Genomic DNA, 18274 nt, shown 5'->3' with positions numbered 1-18274 from the left:
TGAACCCAGGCATGGGGCAAATAAAATGCTGTTTTTGAGCTATAAGATAAGCTGAAAGGGTCCCCTGGATTTTATCCAATATTCTCTGTCGACTAGTGGAAGGGCTCTTGTGCTGGTGGATGGGTGAGCTTCAGGGTTGCACCACAGAGGAATAAATGCAGCAGCTGCACTAGTGGAAACTTGTTTCGCAACATATTGTGCAATCTGTTGTGCAACAAATTGACCAGCAACCTACTTCTGCATTCTCCTTGCAAGAGATTTCTCCTGGAGCAAAACATTTTCTCCTCCCCCATCGCTCTGCCCGGACACTGAGGTCCAGCTCCGAGGGCCTTCTGGCGGTTCCCTCACTGCGAGAAGCAAAGCTACAGGGAACCAGGCAGAGGGCCTTCTCGGTAGTGGCGCCAGCCCTGTGGAACGCCCTCCCATCAGATGTCAAAGTGATAAACATCTACCTGACATTCAGAAGACATCTGAAGGCAGCCCTGTTCAGGGAAGTTTTTAATATGTGACATTTTAGTGTATCTTTCATCTTTGTTGGAAGCCGCCCAGAGTGGCTGGGGAAACCCAGCCAGATGGGCAGGGTACAAATAATAAATTATTATTATTATTATTATTTCACCAGAGGTTAATGGCACCCAGATTCATGGTGCCCTGAAGGACCCATCTCTGCCTGAGACCCCGAAGAAGAAGCACAGATAGCCCAGTGTCAGGTGGTCAGCTTCATGTGTTCAATCAGGGCTGCAAGCTTGACTTGGCTTAATCAATCAAAACTTTAGGTGATTGGTCAGTGAGGAGATAAGAATTAAACACAAAATTTTCTATTCTGAGGTCAGGTTGGTTCTTGTGGATTACTTGTGGGGTGCACCCAAAGCACAGTCTTTACTTTTTAATTAGAGTGCCAAATTGTGTCATGTTTATAGACCTGAGACCTTTATTTCCAACATTTCCCATTTCTTCCATGAGAAATATTAGTTTTAATACTGCTTAAAATGGGATTTTAAACTATCATTTTAGCTTCACTTTTATTTTTCCAAATGGTTTCTAACAACCACCACCTTCAAGTGTCCTGGAGAAATTTAATCATCTTAACTTTTTCTCTGAAATTCTTTTTTTTTAACTAATCCCCTCATTTTTGGGAAATATCCTCTTTTGAAGTCAGCTCTGACAGGATTGAAATTTTTGGGCAATAGTTCACTTACCTATATGTTGAATCTGATAGCACTGTGATCATTGTGACAACCATATGTCAGGAGTGCTCTGATGGTGTTTCCCGCTTGGCAGGGGTTGGACTTGATGGCCCTTGTGGTCTCTTCCAACTCTATGATTCTATGATTCTATACTGTTTCTAATTGGTTCAAGTTGTTGGCATCTGCCTGCCTAGGGAGTCAATGGAATAGTGCGCCTTTGGGGGGTGAAGTCAGACTGTAGCTGTAGAGATCGATACAGGAGAGACCTGTTTAATGCAGCAGGGGCTGATGAAGGCGCACTTGTGCACTTAAATCTTGCACCAGGTCCTGGGACTGACTCTCTCTCCCTCTCTGACTTTGCACTTAGCTTATATAGCGCACCACCGGCAACATTAAGTACATGGTCACAGTACATTTCAAGCACATTTCAAGCACATGGCTCCCCCCAAAGAATCCTGGGAAGTGACATTTACTCCACACAGAGCTATAATTCCCGGCGCCCTTAACAAATTTCAGTTCCCAGGATTTGTTTAGAGGAAGCCACTTGTTTAAAATATATTTCAAATGCATGGTGTGGTTGTGACACGATCAGTCATTTGATCCCCTTGGCAATGGGCTTTGGGGACCAGGCTACATATCAGAATCAAGGCTTCGTATTGTGTGGTTGTAGACTGCAAAACAAACTTCTCAATTTTCCCGAAGTTCATTGACCTCTGAACTCTAAATAGGTCTATCTCTGCTGGAAGATTTCAGAGCTTTTAGAAGCATTTTAGCCTCGCAAGCAACAGGAAGGAGAAAGGGTGGGGAAAATCAACTCTTTATTTATTTGTAGGCCCCTGTGGCAAAGCAAACAAACCCTTAAGCAGCTGACATCAAAGATTCTCTCTCTCTGAAGTTAAAGAGCCTATTAATCACAGTTTAAAACTGCTCTTTAATAACCTTCTGATATAATGACACACTCCAAAGGGAGGGGGGAAACAGACACTTTTTGGAGTTCTTTGTATTTATTTGTGTTCCAGATCTCATCAGATATTCCACTGTGGCCCCTCTTTGCTTTTGGATCTCCATTTCACTCCCCTTTGGGCATTGTTTATTATTTAACTGGGCTAAGCATTTAAAAATTGTTGGGCGGGGGAGGGACTGATCCTGAACTACTTTTCACTGCACAAAATTGCAGTGGATCTGCAACCATGTAGGGCTTATTTACACAGCATTGGGACACAGGAAGCTACCTCACACTGAGTCAGAATATGGGCCCATGTGGCTTAGTATGGTCTACAGGGACTGGCAGCAACTCTCCAAGGTTTTAGGCAGCTTTCCCCAGTCCGACCTACTGATGAGTCTGGGACGTTCTGCGGATGCTCTGCCACCGAGGGAAAGATGGCCCTCCCCCTCCATGCTCACCAGTGGAGAAGGGAAGGGGAGGTGCAGGGACCTAAGTGCCATGCAGTGCAGCATGGTGGGGCCAGTGCGTCATGCCTCCCCCACCCTCCAAGAAGCACCAATGACATGCTGTGTTTGGAAACTAGGAGAGCAGTGTTCCAAAGTGGGGAGTTCCAAAGTGCAGGTGCTGTCACAGTAAACAATGTAATACAGATATTATGTGGAACCTGTAGTAGTGCTTGAAACTACTGAAGGGGAGGTTTTATTTATTGTGATTTCACCGTGCTCTGTATTATCTGAAAGTTTATTTAAAAAACAGGACTGCATAGCAGCAATCTAGTCCCATCATGATCAGTGGGACCTATTCCCGAGCTGACAGTGCGTAAGATGGGCTGCAATCCTATGCACCCCTTGCATCCAACTTGTACCTAAAATTCTGCACAAGCCTGCACCAGAGGATTGTAGAGTTGGAAGGGACCCCTGAGGGTCATCTAGCTGAACCCCTGGGGCAATGCAGGAATCTCAACTAGACCATCCCTGACCGATGGCCATCTGTCTTCTGTTTCCCCCTCAGCCAGGACACCCAGCAACGGAGACTTGAGGTGGGGGGAAAGGTAAATTTTGACAATAGGGCAGATTTGTCAGGCGTGCGCAGGAACAGCTTGAAGACTTTACACAGAGAGGAACCCCACACGGGTTTCCCCACATGTAACGTAACAGGCAGGGAGCCAGCTCAGATAGAGGGAAAAACATTGGGGGAGGGGAGGAGAAAAGAGGACCAAAGTCCGCCCATTTGATCCTCTTTGGGATGGGGGCACTAGGGCTCTGGGACCACCCTCCCCAAAATATTTACTTGTCTTCAATGTATTGTTACCACTGTTCTTCTATAGTACAGATCCTTTTTAAATTAAACACTTTCTCTAAAACTAAAATGGCAGAAGTAATCAGTAGCATAGATATCAAAGGAAAGGCGAGAGAATAGTCCCTAATAGATACAAGGGAGACACAGATACACAAGCACACAGAAGTCAATAATCCGGCCTTGGGGAGAGGGGTGGGAATGTACAGTTTCCTGTACTTAGCCTTAAGATGGGAGACTGAAAGGGCTTAAAATATAAAAGCCTTGTGTCTAGGAATATTTTTCTGCAAAAGCTTCAGACTGGTTGTCAAAAGTGTGAACTTCATTAAAGGTAAAGGTAAAGGTAAAGGTAAAGGTAAAGGTACCCTGACCTTTAAGTCTAGTCATGGAAGTCTCTGGGGTTTCGCGCTCATCTCACTTTCAGGCCGAGGGAGCCGGCGTTTGTCTGCAGACAGCTTCCGGGTCATGTGGCCAGCAGGACTAAGCCGCTTCTGATGAACCAGAGCAGCGTACGGAAACACCGTTTACCTTCCCGCCGGAGCGGGACCTATTTATCTACTTGCACTTTGACGTGCTTTCGAACTGCTAGGTTGGCAAGAGCAGGGACCAAGCAATGGGCGCTCACCCCGTTGTGGGGATTCGAACCGCCGACCTTCCAATCGGCAAGCCCTAGGCTCAGTGGTTTAGACCACAGCACCACCAATGTCCCTCGTCACTGGTTTTATAGTTTGCTGAAATTACAAACATGGAATCACAGAGCTTGAAAGGAACCTAGTCCTGCTTCACTGGTTTCAGCTACATAGCCACAAGTTTTTCTCCACCCAAGGCTAGGGTGACACTTTGCCAAAAGCAGGATGAATTAAAGATAAAGGTACTGCCAAAAGTGATGAAGGTACTGTACCTCCTCTCTTGTTCTATATACAGAAATTGATCAGATCTATTAATTCAGGCAAGGGGAACAATATCCTCCACTGCACCCATGGGCAGCAGGCTAGCACATAATACAGGTGTGATATTGTGGGAGGGAGTGGTGCAAAACTGAAACTAAGAGGATTGTATCCAATGTAGCACCAGACATCTCATTCCAGTAGTGCAAGGATTTATGTGTGCAGCCTGGAGTTTACCCCCTCTTCTCCCCCTGCCTGCCTGTAAATCTGTTCTGGGGGTCCTCCAGGGCAGATTTGTGGAGGCTGCGAGGTGCACATGAGTCAGAGGGTGGAGGCTTCATTGTGCAAATGTAAATCCTTGTGGTAACAAAATGAATGTATTGGATTTTGCCCCAAATGTTCATGAACAGCTTGTGCATGCTCACAAGGAGTGCAACAAAGTAAGAATTTTTTTAGAGGTGGTTGACTATAATGACTAGACACCCAGGTATCAGTCTCATAGCCTTGCAGAAAATATTTTGTTCCATTTGTGTAGTAACAACTTGTGGGGTAATGGAAGGTGAGACAGCAGTAGGTACATTGACCATGAAACTGGAATAAAAGATCAGGAATAGGTAGCTAGAGATCATTAAGCATGTTGCAAAGTCCTTTGGGAGACTATTTTTGTTCAGCTTTGGCCTACAAATCCCAATGTTTGTGTATGTATAATCTGGAAGGAAAGATTCTAGGGGATGGATTGTGCTTGCTTCTCTGAGAGTTTTTGACTCACCTAGGGAGCAGGAGGTGAGGCCTTCGGCCGCCTGTAACAGAATGCAGCTGTCTGGATTTGGAAGCCACACACTAACCTTGGTCACTTGTGAATCAGCGTGTGAGATTTGAAAGTGAATTTGTGACCTACGCTTCTGCAAGCTGCTGAAATGCTACAGAATCTCCACAAACATTCTAACTGTTTGGGTTGAGTGTGCCAGTATTTAGCATCTGACAAATGGCATAATTGCTCTAAAGGAAGCAAAAAGATGCTTGTCAGAGGGAAACATCATCCAGAGCCCCATGAATATTGAGTCAGGGACTAAGCAACTGGGAAAACGAGTTCCAGTTCCTTCATCCTTAGAGCGAGCCTTGTGTTCTGTGATACTAGCATTAGCCTGAATGGCCCTCATTCTTCCTGGTTTAAATTTGCTGTGAATATTCAGGGGCAACAATTAACAGTCTGGCTAATGTCCTGGACTGTTGGGTTTGTCTTTGATTATATTTGCTGCTCAGATTCAGGCAGTTGCTAATGAAACAGTTGCTGTTTTGTTGACAGAACATTAATTACTCGATCTTAGGACTTGGTAATTGCACGGGCCCCCTCTGTACAAATCACTAATTACATTAGCAATTATATGGCATTTTAAAGACAAAGAAATGACTGCAGCAATTGCAGCATCAGAGATACCCTGCTGGTATATTTCTGTCAAGTTCCTAATGTTTCCTAGAACCATCAGGATAGGGCCACTTGGCATAAGATCCTGCACTGTTTTATACACGTTGCATTTTTCTTCTTCTCAGTGATATCCTCAAAGATGTTATTTCAGGATCTCTGGATAGCATTACATATTCATATAGTTGTTAAATAGAGCTAATTAGGTTTTTTTATGTGAGACCATTGAATAAAAACTGAGCCTTTCATTCTCTCCCCCCCCCAACACATTTTTTCTGTTAAAAAATTCTACACACATAAAATAATAAAACATGACATGAGTGACAAAAAAGGGACACTGGGGAGTAAAATACTAAGCATATTGTTTTACAGTACAGGCAACTCCCCATTTACACACAATCAAGGCATGTGCAACTGTGAAAGCACACATCGCCACGATCCTGAAAGTGGCACAAGGGGGCAAAAACAGCCCTAAAAGAGTGTAAAAATTGGCAAAAATGACATGAGAACAGCAGCTAGCAATCCCATGAGCCTTTGCAATTTCAGGAGCCCTAGTGTTACTTTTGAGGGTTGACATTTGAGCAAGGAGGAGGGAGCGATTGTCATGTCTGCAGACATTTTCAATGGTGTTGCAAATACACACGATTTCACTTAAACACATGGTGCCTCAGAATGTAACCCCCACGTAAATGGGGAGTTGCCTGTATAAGATAGTTTCCAATTCACGAATACTTTTAAAATAAAATACATGAACTGATGTGGAAATGTGGAGAGCTGAACTTAAAAGTGGAGTAATGAGAAAGTTATGGAAACCATAACTGACAGTTTTACCCATCTTTAGGTAAAGGTAAAGGTACCCCTGACCGTTAAGTCCAGTCGTGGACGACTCTGGGGTTGCACGCTCATCCCGCTTTACTGCCCAAGGGAGCTGGCGTTTGTCTGCAGACAGCTTCCAGGTCATGCGGCCAGCATGACTAAGCTGCTTCTGGCGAACCAGAGCAGTGCATGGAAACGCTGTTTACCTTCCCGCCGGAAACTTGCACTTTGACGTGCTTTCGAACTGCTAGGTTGGCAGGAGCAGGGACCAAGCAACAGGAGCTCACCCCGTCATGGGGATTAGACTGGTGACCTTCTGATTGGCAAGCCAAAATTGTCAGGAAATGGATGCAGAAGTGCATGTGTAGGCATGCCATAAGTTTCGTGACAGAAGTAAAAAGCGAATAAAAGTACCAAAAAATAATGGTCGACCTAACCACCGTCAAGGATTTTCATAGCTGCAGGGTAACAGCAAAACCTAACAAGAGCCTCCTGGTTCAGGACAGCAGCTCCCCTAGTCCAGCATCCTGTTCTCACTGGGTCCAACTATGGGAAGCCCACAAGGAGGTGCCGAGGGCAGCAGCACTTCCCCTCCTGCCCTTTCCAGAAACCAGTACTCAGAAGAAGTACTACTTCTGACAGTGCAGGCAGATCATAGCCATGGGGATTAGTAGCCACGGGTGGCCTTCTCCTCCCTACATTTGTCTAGCCTGGGGGCAGCGGAGAAGCAGAGCTCCCTCCATTCAGTGGCGTAGCGTGGGGGTGCAGGGGGGGCCAGCCGCACTAGGTGCAACATCTGAGGGTTAGGGTTAGGGGGCGCAAATCCACGGGTTAGGGGGCGCAAATTACTTGCCTTGCCCCGGGTGCTGACAACCCACGCTACGCCACTGCCTCCATTGGCTCTCCTGGGACAGGCCAGCCCCACCCAGCCTCCTCTCCCCTCCTGCAGTTCCCTGCCTATTGAGATCAAGCAGGTGCCTTCACTGTCCTCTTTTCACCACCTTCTAAAAACAAGCCTGCCCAGAAGCTCAGAAAGTTGAGGTGGTTTTAATCCGGTTTAGTATTTTAACATTTGTATGTTTTAAAGTAGGGTTGAATTTTTTCTTCTTCTTGATTTCACTGCATTATATTTTGTAGTATTTTTTCAGGTTTCTTACAATCAAGTGGTGTATACTGTAAATGCTATGAAATAAATAAAATAAATAATATGGGGGCAGCCATTCCATTAGGTTGCCTCAGCAGGAAGAGATAGGAAGCATCAGCTTCACTGGAGGCGCAGCTCAGTCATGCACCTCCTGCCCCTGAATGCTGGGCTTTCTAGGAACGACTACTTGGAAATTGATTTTGATTTTTTCCTTTCCTCCCTATAGGCAGAGACTGTCTTAGAGTAATAGAATTGTAGAGCTGCAGAGTTGGAAGGGACCCTGAGGGTCATCTAGTCCAACCCCCTAAAATGCAGGAATCTCAACTAAAGCATCCATGACAGATGGCCATTCAACCTCTACTTATAAACCTTCAGGGAAGGAGAGTCCACCACCTCTCATGGGAGTCTTTTCCACTGCAGAACAGCTCTTATTGTCAGAAAGTTCTTCCTGATGTTTAGTCAGAACCTCCTTTCTTGCAACTAGAAGTCATTTCCTTGAGCCCTACTCTCTGGAGCAGGAAAAAATAAGCTTGCTCCATTCCTTCCATTTGACGGCCCTTGAGATATTTGAAGATGGCTATCATGCCTTCTCTCAGTCTCTTCTACTCCAGGCTAAACATACCCCAGCTCCTTCAAGCACTCCCTCATACTTTCCAGACCCTTGATCATCTTGGTTGCCCTCCTCTGCACACGTTCCAACTTGTCAACATCTTTCTTAAATTGGGGTGCCCAGAACAGGACACTGTATTCCAGGTGTGGTCTGACCAAGGCAGAATAGAGTGGTACTATTACTTCCCTTGATCTGGACACTATACTTCTGTTGATGCAGCCTATAATAGTATTAGCTTTCTTTGCTGCTGCATCACACTGTTGACTCATGTTAAGTTTATTCATGTTAGATCATTTTCACATGTATTATTAGTAAGCCAGGTGTTCCCCTTCATATATTTGTGCAGCTGGTTCTTGTGTTAACTGATTGTATGTCAGCCACTCTGGGAGCTTGTTTGGCTAAATAGGTAAAGGTAAAGGGACCCCTGACCATTAGGTCCAGTCGTGACTGACTCTGGGGTTGCGGTGCTCATCTCGCTTTATTGGCAGAGGGAGCCGGCGTGCAGCTTCCAGGTCATGTGGCCAGCATGACTAAGCCGCTTCTGGCGAACCAGAGCAGCACACGGAAACGCTGTTTACCTTCCCGCCGGAAACTTGCACTTTGACGTGCTTTTGAACTGCTAGGTTGGCAGGAGCAGGGACTGAGCAATGGGAGCTCACCCCGTCGCGGGGATTCAAACCGCCAACCTTCTGATCGGCAAGTCCTAGGCTCTACGGTTTAACCCACAGTGCCACCCGCGTCCCTAAATAGCCAATAGTTTGGCTAAATAGTGTAGCACAAATGCTCTAAATAAATAAAGAACCCTCCACTAAAGCCAACCAACATGGTCGCCATCCATGCCTCTTGTGGGAGAGTAAAGGTCCATCTAACCATACTTCCACTTGTGTCATGTCTAGAGGCTGACAGTCTGCCTGCAGTGACCTTTCAAGTGGCTGCACAACATCATCCCCGGCCACCTGTTGATATTCCAGGGAACATCAGAGATGAAGAAGCCTCGCTGAAGTTCTGAGGTGGGTGTCTCTGCTGATTTTTCAGGAGCAGCAACAGCACCCAAGACCAAAAACATGTTTGCCCAATGATGATGCAGTTGCAGAAATGCCACTGCTCTACCAACTACAGTTGTTATTTACACACAACTCTTTCATTTGTATGGTGTGGTGCATTTTATGCCATATGTTAGCTGCTTAATTTATATAAGGCAGTTTGGCAGTGACTAACTCTGACTAATAAGATTCAGCACCACAGTTAAGAAGTGTTGGGGTGAACTGTGCTTATTTGTTTGCATTTAACACATACTATTTTTAGTTGTTCACATTTATGAGATTCCACCCCCCACCCCTGGCTGTGGTGGATTAGATTATTCATAACTTCTTGTTCACAAGATGTAAGCATGGTTTAATAAATCCAGATAAATAATAACTTTATAATGATAGATGATACATGTCTAGATGGATCAACTAGGTATAGGACTAGTTGAACTGAGATCTTAGCCACCAATTCCCAGCAATATTCAAAGTGTTGGTTCTAACCTATAAATCCCTATATGGCTTGGGCCCAAGCTACCTGGATGATCCTTATAGGAACTTGCCCGGGTGCCAGGATCTTGGGTGAGCAATTCCTATTGGTCTGATCAACATCCAATGCACAATTGGTGCTGACACGAGAGAGGGCTGTTTCTGTGGCTGCTCTCATATAGTGGAGCTCCCTTCCAAGGGAGGTTAGATTGGCTCCTGCTTTGTTATCTTTTCACTGGCAGACCAAGCCCTTCCTGTTCAAGGCAGACCATTAGACACTAAGGTGCAGATGATGCTGATCACTGGGGTGTTGTCAGGGCAAACTGTATTACAGCTGCTTGTTTTAGATGAGATATGATCTACTGCTTTAAACTAGTTTGTTTTTATTATTGTGTATTTTATAACTGATGTTTTTAAATACTGCCTTGAAGCCGAACTTGGAAGAAAAGCAGGATATCAATCAATCAATCAATCAATCAATGGCATCTGGGACACAAGAAAGATGGTTATAATTAATTTGCAAGCCAAGGTTGGGGGGAAACGACTTGATTCGTCTATCAGTGGTCCTGGGGAGCCTCAGGTTCAGAGGCCAAAGGTGACTCTCCAAGCAGTAGTGAAGGGTGGAGTGGGGTGGAAGCACATACCTGACCTCACTGATGCTTAGCAGGAAGGGTGGGGTATCGGGGAGAGCAGCATGGTACAAATGCACCAGCTGAGCCAATCTGGCAATCCTGCAAATGCGTTTCTACAGCTCACCCCGGGCTGCACTTGCTTGACTCCAGACTCCCTCCCTCTGTCCTTCTGGCAACCACCTGGCAGGGGGCAGCCCCCCCCAATATTTTATTCAAGCTGGTGCCACTGGGAATGAGTCACAGAAGCTGAAACACAGGATGTTGCTTTATATCAAGTCAGACCATTGCTTCATCTAGCACTGACTGGCAGTGGCTCTCTGGGGTTTCAGACAGGGAATGTTCCCACAACCAAAGCAGATGCGCTGCTGCCACTGAGCTGCCGCCATTTCCAGATTTGATATTGTAAAAACTAGTTTTCCCATATGCTAATCTCTAGAACACTACGGCTAGCACAAAAGACCCTATTATCATGCCTAAAGAACTATGGTTGGGCTTCACACACTTGTTTCCAAGGTGTCGGCTGAAAGTGCCTTAGATATCTATTTCAAAAGCACCAATCTCTACATTGTAGCTGAGCACCAAACACAGGAGTTAAGGTAGCAATAATCATGTCCACAGGGACAGCAGTGCTATTCCTGTCAACGATTGCTCATCTTTGTGTTGCCTAATGACGAGAACTACTTTTCCATTGCTTCCACTCCTTTCCCCACTCCCAAGTCCAATTTCTCCCATCTGCACCTGACCCTGAGTAAGGTACTGTTGCCAGATCAAAGACTTGTGTGATTTTATCTGGACACAATTAGTGCACACAGATGACGTACCAGTTAAAAGGTATTAAGATTCAGCTTAGCATCTTTGTTAGTGCATGATGCTTTTGTCATTGCTGTTTGACTCTATGCCCAGATTCTCTTCTCAGACAGTTGTTAAGTTTTCACATCTCTATGCAGAAAAGGTATTATAGATCTCTTTCATTCAATCACTTTTGGAAGAAGGAGAGAAGGAAATGGTAGTGGGGGCGAGGAGGAGAGAAGTAGCCAAGTTTAATACTGCACAGCAGCAAGACGATTCTCCTGGGCATCAAACATTGTTCAGGTAGACACATCTGGTGAAATGCATCACATCAAATTAGTATCAAGGGTATTGAGATTCTAAGTCAGCCAGCAGACAATTCCCCTTCTAATGTACTGCTTTTTAGATTGTTGAAGAAACTTGAATCCCAAATCTCATGTGAAATGAGTGATACTAACGTGCCGGCTCAAATACTGAAAGTGAAGATCAAAGAGGCGGGTGTCCAAATTGGCTTTGCAAACAAAGCAGCACCACAAAGCCCCAAGAGACGATGGTGCTAATTTTATCAGATCTCCCGGACTTTTCCACTCCCCCCACCCCCGCTCTTAATGCTTTTGCCATTTCAGAAAGCAAAACAAAAACACACAAACACACACTCACAAAAATTGCGTCTCTCCCTGCCTGCCTCTCTCTCTCTCTCTCTCTCTCTCTCTCTCTCTCTCTCTCACACACACACACACACACACACACACACATGCAGCCATGAATATTTCAATACAACTCCGTCTTACAGATCAATACTGTCGACTCTCAAGCTCTATTGATTTTCAGAGGTTTGGCTCACAAAGGTGATAAAATATTTCTCAAGTTATGAAGCTAGAGTTAAAGAGCTTTTGCTGACACTTCAGCATTTACAAGACACATCTTTCTCCTCTTCCTCTTTCTCCTTCTCCTCCTCCTCCTCCTCCTTCCCTCTTTCTCTCTAGATTTATGACGAAGCATTAAGTCCTGCTAAGGTGGACAGCAGCATCCCATCGGGCCCACTTAAGGTCAGAAAGAGAAGTCAGTGTAACTGAACAGCAATCAGGTCCTTAGATTCCACTTTCCTAAGCAACCTTCACTCCCACCCGCATGTGCCCCCAGCTTTATGCTTCTCCCACACATCCCTGAGGCCCTCAAGTTCATCATTCCAAAAAGCCATTCATTAAACAGTGGATGCAACTCCCCTTCAATATCTCCTTTGAGCCATGTTAAAGAGGTGGCTTGGAATGGACACCAAAATAGATCAAGAAATTTTCTGCTCTCTAGAGGACATTAATCCTTTCCATATGGGAAGGGAAATATATTTAACTATATGTATTTATATGTACTATTATTCAGATTTACAGGTTGGTGCGGTTACTTTTCTCCCTCCCTGACTCAAATATGAGTCCTACATAATATATACATCAGAAAACGAAGCTGTTGCAGCTTTCCACTTAATTCCTTGCAGCATTTTAATGGATAAAGTGGCGATGTTTAGCATAACCAGGTTTTGTTTTTAATCTTCCATAAAATACATGCAAAGATCTGTTGAAATTTTGGTCATTAGTATTGGAGTTTCTCATTACTTGTGGAATTGTTTCTGGACTCTGCCTGTTTCACCTCCATAGAGATAAATATCTAGGGAATGTCATAATTTGAACTTTCATAAATTAGAAGGGTGGGCACATATCACCATAGTTGAAAATAGGTGGACTTCACTATGCATTTATACTATTTTAAACATTCATGGCTTTCCCCAAAGCATCCTGGGAACTGTAGTTAGTTGAGACTACTGAGAATCATTAGGTCCCCTCACAGAGTGAACAAAATCCCTCTTCCCAGAGAACTCTGATAATTGTCTCTTTCAGGTGGGGTTGATGGGAGCTGGGATCCACTATCATCTGAATTGCAGCAGTTTGGCTAAAGACTTAGAAAAACCATTGGTCTGATGCAACAGAATTCTTCTATATATAATTTTAAACAGAATGCTAGATAAGTAGTGAGATCCAAACAAAAAAAAAACATGGATTCAAATATAACTGGTACAAAAGCACATTTGGCTCATTTGATTAATCTAGGGCTGAGCCAGAATTGGTGCAAGAAAACTTCTCTGGAAATATCCCTCCCCCCATTTAAACTATAGTTTGGGATTAACATGTTTGCCCATTGAGAGTGAGGACAGGAAGAATTTTACCCTCACCCTGATGTCATTTGTGGCCTTTGTCCTGTTCAATGATTCATAGCATTGGCATGTAAGCAATCGCATGAGGAGCAGTGGCACACCGCCAGGCTCCACCACCTCTGGTTTGCCATAGAATTGTAGAGTTGGAAGGAAGCCCAAGGTTCAGCTAGTCCAGTGTTGGGTCTCCACTTGTTTTTGGACTACAACTTCCATCATCCCTAGCTCGCAAGACCAGTGGTCAGGGATCATGGGAATTGTAGTCTGAAAACAGCTGGAGACCAAAGGCTGAGAAATACTGATCTAGTCCAACCCCCTGCAATGCAGGAAATTCAGCTAAAGCATCTATGACAGATGGCCATCCAACCTCTGCTTAAAAGTCTCCAAGGAAGGAGATTCCACAACCTCCAGAGGGAGACCATTCCACTGTCAAACAGCTCTTACTGTCAGAAAGTCCTTCCTGGTGTTTAGTCAGAATCTAATTTCTTGTAATTTGAAGCCATTGGTATGAGCCTTACTTTCCAGAGCAGGCAAAAACAATCTTGCTGCATCCCTTCCACGTGGCAACCCTTCAGATATTTGAAGATGGCTGTCATACCTCTTCTCAGTCTCCTCTTTTCCAAGCTGAACATAAACGGCTCCTTCAGCCATTCCTCACAAGGCATGGTTTCTAAACCCTTGATCATCTTAGTTGCCCACCTCTGCACATGTTCCAGCCTGTCAATATCCTTCTTAAATTGTGGTGCCCAGAATTGGACACAGTACTCCAGGCGTGGTCTGACCAAGGCAGAATAGAGTGGTGCTATTACTTTGCTTGATCTGGAAATCTTTATTCTATTTTTAGCATTTCGTGTCTTTCAGGGTAAAAATCTACCATGGGGAGCCTCATGTACTCTTGGAGGGTCCCTTTGTGATTGAAAACCACAATTTTCCAGAGTTCCAAATACATGAGTAGAAGAGACTTCCCACTACAGACCTTTTCTCAGATGTTACGGTATATAGGGTAACATAGTTTGAGATAGGAATGGGAGACAAATTTGGTTTGGCTTATATTCTAATTTTAATGCAAACTACCTAATTCTACTTTTTGAGACAATATGCAAACTGAAACACAGCTAACCTTCAAAAATCATATTTCTCTGAATTTTGTGATACAGTTCTCCAACCAAAACATGTAAACAAAATTTGTGTATTAGTAGAAAGCATGTCTAAAAATGTACATATTAGATTGTATTGTACAGCTTAGGGGATGTTTCCTCCTATTTTACTGAGAGGGTTGCAAAAGAATAATAATTATCTAAGCTTAATGCCAGTCAGGAGAAATTTTTTGCTGGTTTCTTGGGAGATGAAGAAGTCTATGTAGTTTTAATTGTTTTAACAAGCTATATTTTTATTTGTTTGCCTAATTTTATAATAAAACATTAATTCACATATTAATGAAAATAACATACAAAACTATATCATATTATGGAAAATTTCTTGCAAAAAATGGCATATTGGGAAAAATACGTACTAAAACGCTGAAGAAGCCTTTCTTATGGATTTGTTAAGAGTGCTGTGGATTGCAACTCTGGGCTGGGTAAACTACACTTCCCAGAATTCTTGGAGGGAAGCCATGTGCTTGGTATGTATAAAGTGGATGTTACACTTGTAGTGTGGATATTCTCTCTGGTGTGCTGTTAAGTTTCAATGAACATGCAAATAGTGTGCTAATAACCCCCAAATTACCGCTGTGGGTTAAACCACAGAACCTAGGGCTTGCCGATTGGAAGGTCGGCGGTTCAAATCCCCGCGACAGGGTGAGCTCCCGTTGCTCGGTCCCTGCTCCTGCCAACCTAGCAGTTCAAAAACACATCAAAGTGCAAGTAGATAAATAGGTACCACTCCAGCGGGAAGGTAAACAGCGTTTCTGTGCGCTGCTCTGGTTTGCCAGAAGCAGCTTAGTCATGCTGGCCACATGACCCGGAAGCTGTATGCCGGCTCCCTCGGCCAATAAAGCGAGATGAGCACCGCAACTCCAGAGTCGGCCATAACTGGACCTAATGGTCAGGGATCCCTGTACCTTTACCTTACCTCTTTCTGCAAAGTAGTTTGTAGCTCCCTGAGCAAGATTTCATTGGTAGGGTTAGGTCACATTCCTACAACTCTTGAAACACTAGCACTTTGCTTCATTTTTATGTTGATGCGTGCATGTCCATAGACTAAACATTGCCTCCCCCAAGCAATGATGTGACCATATGTTTTGATGTGATCCTAGATTTTGCATCAAGATTCTTTTGTATGCATGTGCAATTCTTCATTGATGTACATATGTGCTCTGCCCAGTTGAAAAACACCACACATAAGCATCTTGGGGCAATATCAAGTATTTTGTTTGCTTGTGTGCAGAATTTACAGAAAGCTCTTCCAAGTATAGCTTTTATAGCACTATCCTTACTGGGTTTTTCTATGGTTATCAATGCATCACTGCACATTGGGCCTTCTGCATTACTAAAATCATCTGGCATTCTCTGTCTGCTAGTGCAAGGGCCAATGAATTAAAACAAACAAGATTACAATAAACAACTGTTTTATGCATGACTCTTCTGTTTTTTAAAAAAGATGCCCAGCTTGCCTCCTCCTGAATAAATATTTTCCAAGGGTAAAAATGCCTGGCAAAAATGAATTCCAAAAATGACCTCTATGCCATGGGCAAAAACGTCTTCCAAAAGATTCTTCAAGAGCAAAAACATCCTCCTTCTACAAGTTCAAAATGTCCTCCAAGTGCAAATCTGCTCAGATCCATCACCTCCCAGAGCAGTCGTACTTCTCTGAGTTTTTGCCATTATGTTAAAATCCCTCTTTTTCTTTTCGTTTTCTTTTTTTTAAAAAAAGGCACCCAGGTTGCCATCCTCTAATCAAATTACACTTTTCAAGCTGTTCACTTTCCCAAATCCCATAAAAATGCCGCCTAATAGTTTTCCCACAACCAGCGTCAAATAGTAATTGCTTGCTACATCTTTTGCCCCCTTTGAATAATGGGTGTTACATTTTCCACTTTTAGAATCCTTGAGAGTATGACCTGTCATTATAAAACTTCTGAAAAATTCAGTTGACACATTGTGATTTTGTTTTTCCTTTTCCAAAAATTCAAGTACCCCCCCCCCTTTCTGTTGCCAAAACCCTTGTGAGATGCCTCTGAGCATCATCTCTCTCTTCGGCAATCATTGTTTGTGATTTTCACTCTTAACACCTTTAGCAAGTATGAAAATAGAGGGACAAGATTTCCAGCAGGAGGAAACTGACATCACTCTGTTGAATTGGCCGTAAATATATGCTAAATTACACCAGGTGAAGTTCCATTAATTTTTTCTATCTGTCCAATTTGTTAAGACATTTCTGTTCCTTAAAGAAGCTTCACTTAGATGTAACACTTCATCCCTCAACAAAGAACTACTGACTATTAATGGGGTGGGGGAGGTTTGTTACAAAAATGCTAGGAAAAACATTCCCAAGTTTACTATTACAGTGGTACCTCAAGTTGCAAGCGCCTCAGGTTACAAACACTTCAGGTTACAAACTCCACTAACCTGGAAGAGCTACCTCAAGTTGAGAACTTTGCCCCAGGATGAGAATGAAAATTGTGTGCTGGCAGCGCAGCGGCAGTAAGAGGCCCCATTAGTGAAAGCATGCCTCTAGTTAAGAACAGTTTCAGGTTAAGAACGGACCTCCAGAACGAATTAAGTTCGTAACTAGAGGTACCACTGTATTATTATTATTATTATTATTAGTTATAATAAAATTATTTGTATCCTGCCCTCCCCTGCCGGAGTTGGGCTCAAAGTGGCTAACATCATATTAATAACACAATATACATAAAAACAAGCAATCAATTGATTAAAATGCATCCCAAAATTAATTTAAAAGAATTTAAATTAAACTAGACAAATGGCAGTCCTCAGGTTAAACTGAAAGCGGTTAATACTCGCCAGGACCAGCTGTTTGCACTGATATTATAAGGACCTGTGAGAGTGTCAGGAAACCTCCTTTATGCTTCTTCTTATACAAGGTGAAAATGAGTCAGACTGAACCCTGACCATAGGCCTGGCGGAAGAGCTCCATCTTGCAGGCCCTGTGAAAAGATGTCAAATCTTGCAGGGCTCTGGTCTCTTGTGAGAGAGCGTTCCACCCTGGCTCTGGTCGAGGCCGGTCTGACCTCCCTGGGGCCCAGGATCTTCAGGATGTTGTTATTAGCAGACCGTAAGGTCCTCCGTAGGACATACCAGGAGAGGCAGTCCTGTAGGTATTATTATTAATACTGAAACGCTTTCTACAATATAATGAATGCACAAAATCCATAAAAACACCACTTTGATTAGCACTGGCTTGGTTTTTGTTTAAACAGACAAAAGTCAAGTAAAGAAATAAAACTACTTAACTAACTGACCAGATAACTTGGTTATGCCCCCCTAACATAAAGCCTGCCCCCCCCAAAAAAAAATCCTGGCTACGCCCATGATTGAATTCCCTCTCATTGTAGTCCATCCCAATGGGAGAAGGCAAACCCAGCCTCAGCTCCTTTTGAAAGATGAACTAGTTCCTACATATCTGCCATTGGTCCCACCCACTAACAAGTAATCAGGGGTGATAGAAGTTGCAGCGCATTGAAGGTCTATGCAGTTGGGCATTTTATTCCACAATAATGCTGGTGATTTGAGCTTGCAGTGATTAGCACAATACAAAGATTCCCTGAGAATGCTTCAGCCATTACTTCACCATTGAGGAGATGTTCCCTCCATCAATGTGAATGGGCCAGCCAGCACATCCAGGATCTCTGATGGTGCATTT

The sequence above is a fragment of the Podarcis melisellensis genome, assembly GCF_964234715.1.
Source record: "Podarcis melisellensis genome assembly, chromosome: 15".
Classification (NCBI taxonomy): Eukaryota; Metazoa; Chordata; class Lepidosauria; order Squamata; family Lacertidae; genus Podarcis; species Podarcis melisellensis.
This window is presented reverse-complemented; position numbering follows the sequence as displayed.